Source organism: Natrix helvetica (assembly GCF_964273705.1).
Source record: "Natrix helvetica genome assembly, chromosome: 1".
NCBI classification, from domain to species: Eukaryota; Metazoa; Chordata; class Lepidosauria; order Squamata; family Natricidae; genus Natrix; species Natrix helvetica.
This window is the reverse complement of record NC_138548.1, coordinates 35,922,035-35,936,612: the sequence shown is the minus strand read 5'-3', so window position 1 is coordinate 35,936,612 and position 14,578 is coordinate 35,922,035. Positions and strand designations below refer to the sequence as shown.

Sequence of the window (14,578 nt, the reverse complement as noted above, 5' to 3'; positions counted from 1 at the left end):
TCAAAAATCCTTGCTACAAATACAGCTCTCCACCTTAGCTTTAATATGCACTCGAAGGTGCTGAGCAAACAAACTTTGACAAATCCCTTCCCCCCCCCCATAAAACATAGAAAGCCATCTGTTGAAGAGAAGCAAAAGGAAATGAGGCAAATTTTTCTAGGTTTTTTTTGTGTGTGATGAAAATGTATAGTTTTCCTATTTGTTTACTTACAGTAGTTTCCCTACATAAGTTTTCATTGTGAAGGTGGTTTCACACATGAGGTATTAAAATAAATGACAAATGTCTAACAATATTCTAAACCACAAATAACATTCAAACTGCATTTTAAAGGAAAGCCAAATAAACTGCATTTAACATGATGCATTAACAATAATGGGGACTTTGACAGGAGCCTGGGGACCTGGAGGCCTACTTCTTTTCTACGTGCACTGTGATACCACACACATGTATGAAATGGAGAATGCTTATGGCATAACATAATGCTGCTTGTCATTTTGACAAAAGGAGCAAGATCCTGCAGATACCCAAGACAATAGTGAAGATGCCCGATGCAACCACGTAATTGAAGTTCCACCCCTCAATGTCGCATGCGTATACAAAGGGATAAGGGTTCAAGCATACAGTTATAATTGTCATCTTGACTCCCCCGTCTTCTTTTAATAGATCCTGAGAGTTTTTATATTGTCCTCAGAACAGAACTAAATGTGTCACTTAAGACAGACTTGCTTCAATACTTTTATTCAAAATGGGAGAGATACAGGTTTTGAATGCAAACATTGCATCTCAAATTTTATACAATATAATATAATTGACAATAACATAATCCAACTGCCAGCTATATTTTTAAGAACACTTGTCAATGTTCCAAATTGTGTTCAAAATTCTGTTATTCTCCTGGAAACTGGGCAATGCCCTTTGAAAACAAAAACTTGGCTATGTACTGTTAACATTTTGGTTGCAAATACATGTTCTCAAAAACAAGGAAGGACTGCTGTAGTTGATTCAAATGATTCTTAACAGAGATGCCTAGTTTAAATAGGTTACCTTAAAGATTGGTTAAGTTGTGATCCTAATTACTTGTTTTCCAGGGATATGATATCAGCGTTTTATTATATTAAACAAAGATTATGGGGAAACTCAGTACAGCAATTAATTGTGAAAGCCATTTACAAGTTAAAATGTTACCCCACAGATAAAAATCCTAAAATTACATTGGCAACAGCTAAATTTTTAACTATTGCTATAAAAGCCAGGTCTTCATTAAGACATTAGTAATTTCAAATTTTAAAGGTTTTATATAATATTTATCAATTTACAGTATATCACAGAAGTGAGTACATCTTTACATTTTGTAAATATTTAAGTGTATCTTTTCATGTGACAACACTGAAGAAATGACACTAGGCTACAATGTAAAGTAGTGAGTATACAGCTTCTATAACAGGGTAAATGTGCTGTCCCTTCAAAATAACGCAACACACAGCCATTAATGTATATTATTTGTTAAATTGTTTATCTAATGTCAAGCTTTTAGATTATATGTATACTTTGCTAATTGGGTTTTTTGATCATAAATATAATTATTTGTGTGTTTGGGTCAATTATATAGTCATATTAGAAATTGTTAATTATTTTAAAGTTTCAGATGATAAAATATTTTAGCTTAAGCAAGAGCTTGGGAAACACTTAGTTCATACATCATGCTAAGACATAATGTTGTTTTGTCTGTTTGCGGTTTATTATGAAGTGTAAATCCAGCCAGTGCCATTTATAAACCATGGGTTAGTGATATATGTAAGCCCAACCCATTGTGGCCTATTCAGTAAATCGAAATTGTATTTAAGGTAAGTCAAGTGAGGCTTAACAATAAAATATAAAATATACATTTGATATGTGTATTCCATTTTTTTCTCTGGGAGAAAAATCAATGTAAAGATGCTTTTCACTCATTAGATTTACATTCTGACATATTTCTAACCAGTGCAGGCAGCTCCCTCCTCAAACACTTCCCACAACAATCCTGTAGAGTAGACCAGGCAGAAAGAAATCAATTGGCCTAAAGTCACCTAGTAAGATGTTTATAATGAATTGATTAACTGAATATACCACCCAGCTCCCAGTACAACACAAAACAAAAAAAGAGATAAACCAGATGGGAATAAAGAAGGTTTCAGTCATGCTTGCAAAGAGTCTTCAGCACCCTTCAAAATAGCAGGGTGGGAGGCATTTGAATCTTGGGGGAAACCTCATTCCAGAAAACAGGCACCATCACAGAGGGGGCATATTTCTGGGTTCCCAATAGATGGCATTACTTAATAATCTAAGAAACCCAGAGTGTGCTAACCCTGCCAAATCAGATCAGCAGGACAGATGTTATGAAAATAGGCAGTTCCTCAACTAAAGACATTCTATGGCTGGAAATGGATTTAAATCTAGATTTCTCCAATCCTTGTCCAACACTGTAAGCCAAGGATTTTTAAACTCTGAGGAATCATTAAAAAAAACCATCACCCATAAACCCCTCCCCCCCTTCACCCCAATCATGGGCACAAGTTCTAATGATAGAAAATTGGCTACATTGAAGTCAACTTTTTCTTCCCTTAGCCTCACAGAATCAAATTGTTACTGAATTCTGAGCTTCCCTGGAACATTGTTTGAAAAACCCTGGTTTTACCAAGATGCCATTCTGGCCATCTGGTTAACATGAATTGAAGTACAAAAACAAAAGTTAAGAGTTGGCTTCAAATTTTGGTGTCCTTTGGAAAATGGTGGCTGGTCTGAAGCCATAGAACCTCAAAGAATGGAGAATTAAAATGAAAAGATTAAAAAAAAAAGAGTTGCTACTAGATTTCAGAAGGAATCTGGTAGCATCTTTTCAAATTGGAAAAAGTGCTGCCAGATTCTGAGTTTTGGCTATCACACTCTTAACAGGTCTCTCAAGTAATGTTAGGTTTAGAGGAAGTAATTGAGCCTGGATTAACTGCTAGAAAGAGTACTTACTCCAGAGGTGGGTTGCTCCCGGTTCGGCCTTGTTCATCTGAACCAGTATTGGAATTCAGGCCTGGGTCACAGAACTGGCAGTGACCCAGGCCTGCCACGCCTTCAAACCGGTTCCCTCGCCGCCGTTGGGCCACCACCATTTTGGTTTTTAAGTGACTATGCGTGTGCAGTTCACTGTTAATTGTTCTGTGCATGCGCGGACAATTTACATTGACCAGTGCACATGTGCGAAGTGAGTGCAGACAAGCGAAGTGAGCGCACGCGTGCATTGCACATGGGTTGCGAACCGGTAGTAAAACCGACAGCAACCCACCCCTGACTTACTTCATGGTATACTCTGCTCCAAAAGTGAGCAACAAGGAATAACAATTCTGGTTGATTTCTGTACCTTAAGGAAGTATTTACAAGACCCTTTTTTGTAAAAAGAATTTGTATGGCTAACACTGGATGGGAAAAAATGCAGGGATTAGGCCTTATCATCTCATATTATCTTCGTCCCTTCCCCTTGAAGTGTTACTGCTATATTAAGCATTGCATGTATTACTGCCCTCCAGGTATTACATATTACAGTACTGTGTGGTCTTTTGATGTTTTTGTCACTTTGAACATGGCTGTGAAACTTTACTCCAACACTGTATTTTTTATTTCTTTTTAAAAAATGACTAGTTTCACACATCCCAAATGAGTTTGCTTAACTAGGATTTACCAGATAAATAGAAATTGGCTGAGTTTGTAAAACACACTTAGATCAAGCCAAACAAATTTCATTACATACCGTAAAAGGTTTAAGACACTAGCAAAATAGTTTATTCCTATTAATGTTAAAACCTTGTATGAATTTTGAATGGACGAATTGTTTTTCCCCTTTCCCATCTTTTTTTGTATGTTTTTTTTAAGTTGTTGCATTTGATCTGATGCAAATCATTTAGATTTTTTTTAACAATGAGAAGCGATCTAAAAATATAGAGGAAATCCTTACATTGAATTTACCTGCGATTTATTCTCACTCTGCCTACCTAGCCCAGCAATTACGGCAGGTCTGCGCGTCTCTCCTCTAGAGTAAGACCCATTGAGTTCAGGGCTAGGTAAACGTACCTAGGTCGGCAGCCTCCAAACGCCCAAGCAGCGCCGGCTGAACCGAGGAAGCAGAGAAAAAGGGGCGCGCTTGGTAAACTGGGAGGCGGGAGGAAAGTGGGCGAGGAGCTTCCTGAAGGATGTTTTGTGAGTCTGTACGTTGGCGCGGGTGGCTGCTGTTTGTTATTATTTATTTTAAAAAATTGAATGGAAACAAGGAGAGGAGCATGCCGGGCGGTAGGACCCCGCGGGCGTTCCGGGGAAGAGACAGAGAGAGAGTGTGTGCGCGAGTGAGTCAAAGAAGGGAAAGGAAGGGAAGCTGGAGGAACTGGGAACGGCAGCAGCTACGCTCCAAGCCCACAACGCCCAGCTTGCCTCGTTTCTCTCTTTCAAAGGGAGCCTGGATAAGAGAGCAGGAGCTCGAGCCCGGGCGCCTCCGGCCGCTGACAAACCTTTCTGGCCTCCATTCATAACCGATGCAGGCGAAGAGCTCCATGGGCTGATTCCCTGGGAGACCAGCGGTCACCAGCAAGCAAGCAAGGCGGAGCCGCCTGCAACAGCTCGCCTAGGCCTCGGCTCCGGCCAGCGGCTTTCATTGCAACCCTTCCAGGCCATGTAAGTGAGCCGCCGCGCCGTTCCCAGGTCAGAGATGGGGAGGAAGCAGCTATTTGGGGCCTGCTCTGCCTTTCGGCTGCCCTTGCTGGCTCATTGTCTGGAGCGCCCGGCCGGGCTGCGCTTACACCTCTTTCTGCTCTCCCGCTGCGCCTGGTTAAGCTGTTGGTTTGGCAAATGCCTCGTTGTAAAAAGTGACTCTCGTTTAGAGGCCTGGCCGGATTCAATTTCTTTATTCCTCTCCCCCCTGCTCTTCCCCCCCTCCCCACCTTTTAGTGCATTGCAGTGGCGGCGGCTGCTTTCTGCAGATGCAGCTGGGCGCCAGGCTTTGAGAATGGTTTGCGCCCGAAAAGAGAAGAAAAACGGCGAGGGGTCTCTTGCTAGGTGGGTGGGTGCGAGAAGTCTTTTGCCCCCGTCCCCCATGCGCCCTGCTTGGGGTGGGGGGGTTCTCTCCGTTTGTTTTCTTTTCCATCTCCCGTTTTCGCCGGGCAGTGGACTCGCGGGACAATTTTGACCCAAGTCGGAGGGAAGAGAGGAGCCCAGAGAATTTCCGTAGCGGGATCTGCCTTTGCAAGAGAATCAGATGCAAAGAATTGTCGCTCCGCTGGCTCCCCTCCCCTTTTCTCTGCGGTGTTTGTTTACCTCTGGCTTCCCCATTTGCTGGCCACAGCTGTTTGAGCAGGAAAGAGACAGGATCTCGCTTCGTCTTCCTTCTTTACTTCCTAGGTAGCCGAGTCTCTCTGCCTGCGCAGCAGCGAGGAAGGAGGGAGCTTTAAGAGAGCATCCAATATTTCTTTTCCTGCCCCCCCGCCATTCAACATTAGAAAACCCAACGGCTCTCCCTGCGTCATCCCCCTTGGCTTTGATTCGTTGATCCCAGCTTGGTGAAGCACACGCGGCGGGTTCACACGTTGTGTTTCTAAGATGCATACCCAGACAACGTAAATGAAGCAAAGGCGTATGTCATGCTAGCTAGGAGGACGCATATTGGATTGCTGTAATGGTCCCCGTCTACTCAAGTGGAGGGTGCTCATTTGCTTGCCAAAGCCTGTGGCCTTGTGTAAATCCCCCCCCCCTCTTTAAAGCTAACTCTAGATAAAGTGAAATAACTAAGTATCCTTTGTCTTAGACATAGAGTGTTATGGAAAATTTTATAGTTTGATCGATTTACTTTTTAAAATAAAACGGGGGGGGGGTTTGGGAAGCCAAATTCTTAGATGAACTCTATATGTATGTATCTTGGACAGAACATTCATGGTTTTAATGTCCTGAAAATGCTCCGTTGATTTGAACGGTATTCATGAAGTCATTTAGATTGTATAGTCTCTGCATTACAACATGTTCAGACTGTAAAGGTTCAATAAACATATGAGGAGTAGCTGCACAAGAGGATAGTATTTGTATGGGAAACTAACCATCTATTGTAGGCTAATGTTGCTCACCTCTTCATATATATCCTTTTAACCACAGGCTATGCACCATGTGAACCTAAAGCAACCACCAATGAAAATGTTCAGGAGCTGGAATTTGAAATGGAGGTTAGCTGTTGATTGCAAATTCGAGTTTCTGCCATTTTTGGCCCATGTGTATCTTTGTGTAAATGGAAGAGAACACTATGAACCTATACAGAAATAGTCCAGCCATACAAATACATCCAGTTTTCTTGCTGAGAACAATCTTAATAACTTAAAGATATGTTTTTGTGATGATGGAGATAACATCTGGCCAGGGAGCAACCTCTGGTTCCATTGACTGCTGGCAGAAGAGTAAAAGTAATGCCAAGAAAAACTGCTGCTTCTGCCTATGTTCCCTTCTTCTTTAATATGAGAACCATTGGTGGTTCATAGATTGCGCTGAGCCATGGTTTGTTTAGCCTTAGTTTATTGCACACATCATAAATGGCTGGATTCACACAGTGTAATTCACCCAAGCCTAAACAATAGATGTGCAACTCCTGAAGGATATTGCCAGACTTTCCATGGCATGTCAAGAATTGCATCCAAACATCCTTTTTTTTGGGGGGGGGGGGAATGCAGGAATTTTAAAGCTTAATATTGATATCAGAAGAATCTGCCACATTTAGAGCATCCATTTGCCCCTTAATGGTCTTGAAAATTCTCCCCAAAAGGAAAACAAACATGGTTTGGATATCGCCCTAAAGCAGGATATCTAAACAATGTGGCTGGGTTCACCATGTTATGAACCAAAGCCAGATAATCATATGATGTCCTATAATTTTGTGTGAACCTAGCCTAGTATTAAAACTAGATCAAGAAAATCAGGATTCGGGTTCTTTCTGGAGAGTTCTTTGTATACCAGTTATCATTCTTTCAGTTTCTTCTTTTCAATGTTTTACTTGTCTATCTGAGTACATGCTAGAAAGTAAACAGAGTAACTTTCAGGGAGGAAGAATTTCAATGTGAGGACAGAAACCAGTTGCAGTCAAATTTTGGTTTGTGTAATTCATTCACCTTTGTCTTTGCTGTGAATATACCTAAAGAACCAGTCTCCTTATACACTGTAGCATAAATTCTGGGTCTTTTTTTCCAAGGCTGTCCTGGTTAATTATCACCACTATATTTGTTTACAGGTAAATGAACTTCATAAGTTCTTTTGCTGTTACAACTGAACTATTGACTTTCTATTCATAGCCACAATATTTTCATTTAGTTATTGTGGACCAATGGAATTATTAATGTTTTACAACCTTTGTGTCAGAAATGATGGGTATCGAGGAAGATATTACCAGAGATAATATGTATTAGTGGAAGAAACACTCTATGAAATGAACATGTAAACCAAAATCAAATCAAAATATTTCTAATTTACCTATATCAAATTTATATTCTGCTTTACTTCAGAGAGTTCAAAATAGTTTCCTTAACATAGTTTCCTTGTTTTGCATTTATTCTTGCAACAGTTCTTAGTGGTCAGTAGAGAAAAAGGTGAATTTTTGCCAAGGACAAAGTGAACCACAGGTTATCTGACAAATGAATCAAATCCACCTAGAGAAAAAAAAACTCTGCATGATACCATAAAAAATTGGCACATACTTAAGATTTTGTGCTTGAACCACAAATGTTTAGTAACAACACAAGATAATGGACAAGATGCTTCCCCCCCCCCCTTTCTTATGTGGAGAACTTGCTTTAAAAATACCATGCACTGACCCTTGAACTTCTCTTTTCTGTATTTTTAAGTTCAAGGGTAAGATGTCATCATGTCCAACAAAATGAATTGGTAGGATTCTAAAGGATTCTGATGGAACATTTCTCTATGAAAGTCCCTTGCACAAAAGAGTGATTTATTTTACTACATGCATGGGAACTATTAGTAAACTGACAGGGGTTTACTTTTGCATTCCCCAAATGGTGGACTATATTAGGAAAGTCCCTGCACATTTCAAGCTTTTCCTATGCATCAAACAAAGTTGCACATTGTATTCTTTGGAAAGAATCTGTTCATTGATATAGCATAATAGCACATGTATTTGTGCTATTTGGTGTTATTTGTAGAAGTATCAAGTTACATTTCTTGCATCCCAGATAAAAAATCTGAATAGGTGAATTGGAGTTGCTGGTGACCAGTATAACAAGTGATTAAGGAATAGGATTGGAACAGGAAGCGTGACTTTAGACCAGTCTCTCCATTAGATGCTAAGCAACAGAAGTTCCTAGGTTCAATCTTGACAAATTTAGAGCAGGCTGGGAAGATGAAATCCTGCAAAGTTATTCCTGTCCACTCTTTGGTTGATGGACCAGTGGTCCAAATATGAAGTTTGAGTTGCAGGATGGCACATTAGTTTCTGAAAAATTGCCCTGCATTCAGTATCTGCAATGCCTCCAGATGGTCATTGCAGCTCTGGCACAATGTTCTAAGTGTTTATGTACAAGAAGTGTCTTTGCAGTGCTTGGTAGTTTACAAATTTCTAGAGGTGCAAGTTACTCTGCCCTTAAGTAAGTGTGTGATAAAATAATAAAGTCAGAATATTCTATATGTTTCAGTCTATATTCCTGGGTCTAAAGCTGCTTTATTGATTCATTCATTCTGTATGGCCCCCCATCTCACTTAAGTGGCATTGGACAGCTTACAACGTCAGACCATTTTGCTTTGCTTACAAATGTTGACTTCATCATATCTGTTCCTCTGGTATGATCATGTCTCATCTAAAATACAGTATTGTCAATTTGGTCTCCTTCTTCTCTTTTCTTCCATCATTTCATGAAGAGTTATCCTAAAAAGTCTGACTTGCAGCGGGATGCAGTAAAAGCGTTAAAATTGTCATTCCAAAAAACCACAGATTTTTGTGCAACATAGCACACACATTTCTTTAAACAATCCTACTTGTGTTAAAATGGCACGAATACTTTTCCAGATGCAGAGATGGGGTGGGGGTGGGTGTTTACACAGGACTGTGCAAGATTGTGCCAGCTTCTGTTACCACATTTTTTGTAATAGGGATCTGTTTAAATGTCAAATATTAAATGCCACTATAGCCAAATATTTCTAATTCAGGAACAGTTGTGTTTGCACCTTTCAGTTAGCTTGCTGTAGCCATATTTGTGCAGTAGTAGTTATCTGTATTCTGGATTGTCACTACAACATGCAAACTGTTTTTCTGATTTTAGCTTTGGATCTGGAATTGATGGGAACCTCTGATTCTCTGTATTTTGATAAATCCTTTAGTTGCTGATTTTAAATATGGGATATAGCTTGGTGAAAAGGACAGTTGAATTCAAGATATGGGATTTGTAGTTTTCATTATTTATCCTCCCCATTCTCTGTACCCTTAATAATTCACAAATCAGAGGTCAGCAGATTTGGTTTAACTTACTAAAGGTTGTTGGCCCAGAAGCAGAAACAGTGTTTGTTTATTGTATGTATATCTAGCTTGGTGAGGTTTTACATGGGAGTTTTTACCTTAGCAGTGAGGTGAGTAGGTTCGATTGAGAAAGAATAAACTCTAGACAAGTGGAGATTTAAACAATACTATCCTTGATTTACAGTACTCCATAACCATCTTATTCTACCTGTTTTCTTCACAATGATGATGACTGTGATGTATGTTGGCTGGAGGTTTATTTAGAGAAAGTAAAATTTTGTAAAGTGTAGAAAGAGGGGCTGTACTAAAGACTGTAGCATGTAACCTTGTGTATGAAAGTTAATTGTCATCTATGTTTTTACCTATTTACAGTCCTGTTCCCATTTTGAAGCATGAAAGGAAAGGCATGTTCACTTTTTGTAATGTTCTCTGCTAACCCAGAGGAAATTCTTGCTTACAACCTTGGGCTGTTTGGAAGCATTGTAGAAAAAAGATAATTTGGAACTTGTCATACTACTTGCTATATTTGTACATTTGGTGGGAGTGGAGGGTATGTTTTTTAGGTAGGAATGGAGTTGATGCCTAGGAATTGTATTAATTGACATATTTAATTGTTTGGATTTTATAGCTGAAGCAAATGTTAAGAATACTCCAGTAATTTCAATTATGTTTGGTTTCTTGGAAGCCAGCCCTTTGAGGCTCATGTGAGACACACAAGTGAGAGCTACTATTCCAGTTAATTAATATTTATTCACCCATGAAACTGTGCCCACTGTACAGGGTGGAGGGAATGGTTGGTTGGGTGGTAGTATTCCTTTACTACCAGAATATTTCCCTCTGGAAGCCCCCTATTTATGTGTTAAATTAAGCTAGAAAAGCCAAATCTTACTTTCACAGGCATGTGAAAGTGCAAGTGCATTTGCACTTTCGTTTTCTCATTTTCTTTGAAAGACTGATTGACCCAACAGAATATGTAACTGATGGGTCTGGCTGAAGAATGGTGCATGCAGAGGGGTTCAAACTGAAAGATCATGTTTTGACCTGAATGATCAAGTCACTGATGAAGGAGGAAATTCTTTTCCTGAGACACTGCAAACAGACTGGCAATACTGACTCTCACTCTCTCTACCTTTGGGACATGCACTGGGCATCTTCCACTATCAAATGTCTTTGATTATTCTAAAGAGGCTGAAGTAGTTGGCTTAGAATTGTCATGGATTCCTCTTCATGGAATAGTTTGAAATGAGGACCATATGATGGCCATCTTTGGGGGATGGTTTAATAGAGCAAAAGGTTTTATTTGTTTGTAAATAAATAAAGCCACATTTGTATGGCTGTCCATCTACTGAAACCACTCTGAACAACGAATACATAAAAACAAAACAAAATCCCAATCTGTAACACAAAAAGGAGAAAATTAACGTCCCTAAGGAAGAAATCTAATAACCAATACACTTGCACCCATATCAGATTCCATTGGCCCCAATACCTGGAGGAATAGCAAGATCTTCGTAGTCTTCAAAATATCAGCAGGGTTGGAATAATCTGTGCCTCAGAAGCAGAAAGCTGTTCAAAAGATAGGTGTTATGACAGAGAAGGAACACATCCTAGCTGCCCATCCTCTAAAGTGACATTGCTTCACTGATGGGACACAGAGCTTGCCCACTCTGTCCGATCTGATAGGGTGGTAGAAACCATTGGGAAACATGATTCCACAATTGGAGCACTTGGCCTACAATATCCATTTCAACTCAAAACCATCTATTCTTATTTAAGATGCATATTCCTACCTTGTTTTTTTTTAATTTCTTTTGACGTGATTGCTGTTTTTGTGTGGGATTTTATAATGTGTGTTTTAAATTTTCCTATATTTTCACTCTGAAATTTTTCGTTCTGTAATTTCATTTTTCTGAGGAGCTATGCAAACTGAATTCATTAAAAAGTAACTAGTATAGTCGCCTTCCCTTGCAAATGACAAAAAGAGAAGAAGTCTCTTTGCATTTTAAGTGATTATTGATGGAGATCAGCATTTTGTGACAGTAGCCAATTAGTTAATTTACAGGAGTGTCTTGTGAGCAGGGATTTCTTAACTCTTGTTTATGTGGAGGGCATTGAAACTCTTCTCCTGACTATGTCCATGTTTACATGAGAAGCTTAATAAGACCACAGTTCACAAGCTGTACCTTACATTTGTTGTGATAACATTCAGGAAAAGGGGATCAACCATTGTGGCAGTGGCAGGTTTAAACAGCACCATTTTTAAACTTTCCCCACCCAGCACATATCTATTTAGTTGAAAGATCAAGTAAAATAACTTGCAGAGAATTAACAATGGTACTACTACTTATTGATATCACATATTGTATGTGGAGGCTTGAATTGGCTTTTATTTTTAATACAGTAAGCCATAAACCATGATTTGCACATTTGTAGTGCCTGGATTCAAGTGGACTGCAAAACCTGTATATAATAAACCACATTATAGCATTCTTATATTATTGAACTGTAGCTTTCATCAGTCTTCACTGTTAGCCATGCTACCTTAGGCATGCTAGGAATTGTAATATGTTTGGAAGGGCACAGATAGCTTACTGCTGGTTTAACATAATCTATGAGTCTTCAAATTTCGCTCATCCTAAACAAAAAGGAAATAGGATTGAGGTTTGAGTCAAGTAATTTTGAGAGCCCCAGATTTCTCCATTTCAAAAAAATATATATTTTGAAATAAAATATGAACAAATTCCCCCCGGTTTTGTTGTGAAAATATGATTGTTTAATAAAGAGAAATTGGTTATATAAATCAGTGATTGGTTTAATAGGTAAGCATCCACGATAGCAGCACCTAATGATTGTGCTGATGTTGGATGAAACTCTAAGGATAAAAAATGTTTAATTCTTGCAGACTACAAGAGGATCCCATGACTGTAGACTAGATGGGGAAGTTGAAAAAAAAATCTTGAAAGAAGGCGGTGAAAAATCATTTCTATATTGTTGCCAAGAAAATTACCTGGACTGGTCTGTGTAGATCAGGGGTGTCCAAACTTGGGAACTTTAAGACTTGTGGACTTCAACTCCCAGAATTCCCCAGCCAGCCATGCTGGCTGGGGAATTCTGGGAGTTAAAGTCCATAAGTCTTAAAGTTCCCAAGTTTGGACACCCCTGGTGTAGATATAGGAATCAAGCTTAACTTTAGGGCAGGGTTTACCAACATTGACAACTAGTCAACTATGCTGACTGGGGAATTCTGGGAGATGAAGTCCACACATCTTCAAGTTGCCAACTTTGGGAAACCCTGCTTTAAGGGAGCCACTTTGTATTTTTTTCCCCTTTAAAACATGCTTAATAGATCCCTTTTCACTCGTAGAACAAAGTTTTTAGTTTTATTATGTAGAAGGTGGGCAGAATTTGAGTGGGAAGAAGCTGCCATACAACCAAGGCTGCCTGTTTTTGTAGGTTTTGTGCTGTTTTAACTATGCACAGTAAATGGGAGCATTTGCCTTTGGGAGGCAAATCACTTCCATTCCCATTCTTCCCATTCCTCCCCAAAAAGAAAAGCAAAAAATCAAGTACAGTCACTGAATTTTTGTGGTAGAATTTGGAACTGTGGGATGGGGATTGAGAGCTAGTTATGGTTTGTTCTTGATTTTACCAAAGAAAAGTGCTAAAAAAGGCATTTTGTGGGACAGTTCCATGTGACCTATTGGTTGCCCCACTCATCCATAATTCAGATTTCCCCCCTCCTTTTTTCTGAGGATCCTTTTCTAAAAATTAGCTAGGGTAGCGGGGGGGGGGGGGGGAGTTTTTGATGAAATCATATTGTACTTTTAAGGGTAGATTTCATGTGAATCTAAACAAGACTAAAGCAAGTTTCTGTCACCTTAGTAAAGGTCTATGGTTCTAGAATAGAAATTTCTCTTCAAAAATGGCAGGATGAATACAAGTTATTCTTTATTACACAGAATTCATGTACCATCTCAGGCACAGACTTAAAGAATGAAAATATATAAAATGATATGATCTCACATACAATTATGAATTAAGAGCACTGGATAAAAGGAATAGCAAGCAACAAGCCTAAAATGTAATCTCAGAACCTGATTCAAGAGGACCGTCTTCATCTTTTCCCTGAAAGACAATAGAAAGGGGCTCTTATGATTTGGGGGGGGGGGGGGGGTTCCAGTGTGGATATCCAAAATGCCAAAGTATCCATCCAACATCCATTGCCCAGCACCACCATCAACCAGATGGGAAGGTAAGAATCAGAAACAAATCCTATCAAGTTGAATAAAGAGAAACAAATTGTACTTGGAACAATCCAAATATGACAAGGACCTCTAAGTCATGAAGGCCTTTATAGGTCAGATAATACTTTTACCTGTACTTAGAAACCTATTGGCAACTAGGCAGCTGCAGTTTGAACCTTCTGTAACTTCCAAGCAGTCTTCAAAGGGAGCTTCATGAAGACCACACTGCAAGAGTCCAATGGTAAAATGATAAGAACATGAGTGATTATACCTCCAGGGTATCTCTTTAAAAAAAGTTGCACCTGAGATACCAAAGTTGGGGAATGGTTCTGGCATCAGTCTCTACCTGCTGTTATTCAGAAACCTGAAGTCTAAGAGAATCTCCAATCACACACTTGCTCTTTCTAAAGACCAAAAGTGGGACTAACCTGGAACTAGAGAGATTTCTGGATAACAGCCATACAGTTTTTCGGGATACAATTTCACCCTCTTTCATCCCCTCCAGTCTCTAGCATCCGACAAACATTACATTAAGAACTTTTCTGCATCTCCTCCTCGGCTCAGGGAGGAGATGTCCTTCACCCTGAATTGATGGTGTTTCCTGGCACAGAGCATGACTGGCAGACTGAAATATGGTACAGGAGAACACAATCCTGTGATCTTTTATTTATATTTGTAATTTAATTATATTTCGCTTTCTTGCATATTTAAAAAAAATCATATTAACTTTGCAATCTCTTAAGTGGTATTTTCTAGAAAACTCTTTTTTTTGGTCTTTCAGAATGATGAATAGTATGAACATGTTATAGGAACTCGATTTTGATT

General features: G+C 39.3%; 1 protein-coding gene across 4 annotated transcripts in view; it reads left to right on the top strand.

Moving 5' to 3' along the window:
* The window catches only part of AKT1 (AKT serine/threonine kinase 1), a 158,732-nt gene that overhangs the window by 37,844 nt on the left and 106,310 nt on the right, over nucleotides 1-14,578 (top strand). Inside the window, exon 1 of one of the 4 annotated variants that reach the window (XM_081969878.1) lies at nucleotides 4,040-4,169. The exons of 1 other annotated variant lie outside the window; for it this stretch is intronic. The gene's annotated coding sequence lies outside the window, so the exon portion shown is untranslated. Of the gene's footprint in view, nucleotides 1-4,039; nucleotides 4,170-4,211; nucleotides 4,231-4,373; nucleotides 4,691-14,578 lie in introns of those variants that run through there. 2 more of the 4 variants (XM_081969879.1, XM_081969876.1) reach the window with 2 other exon arrangements.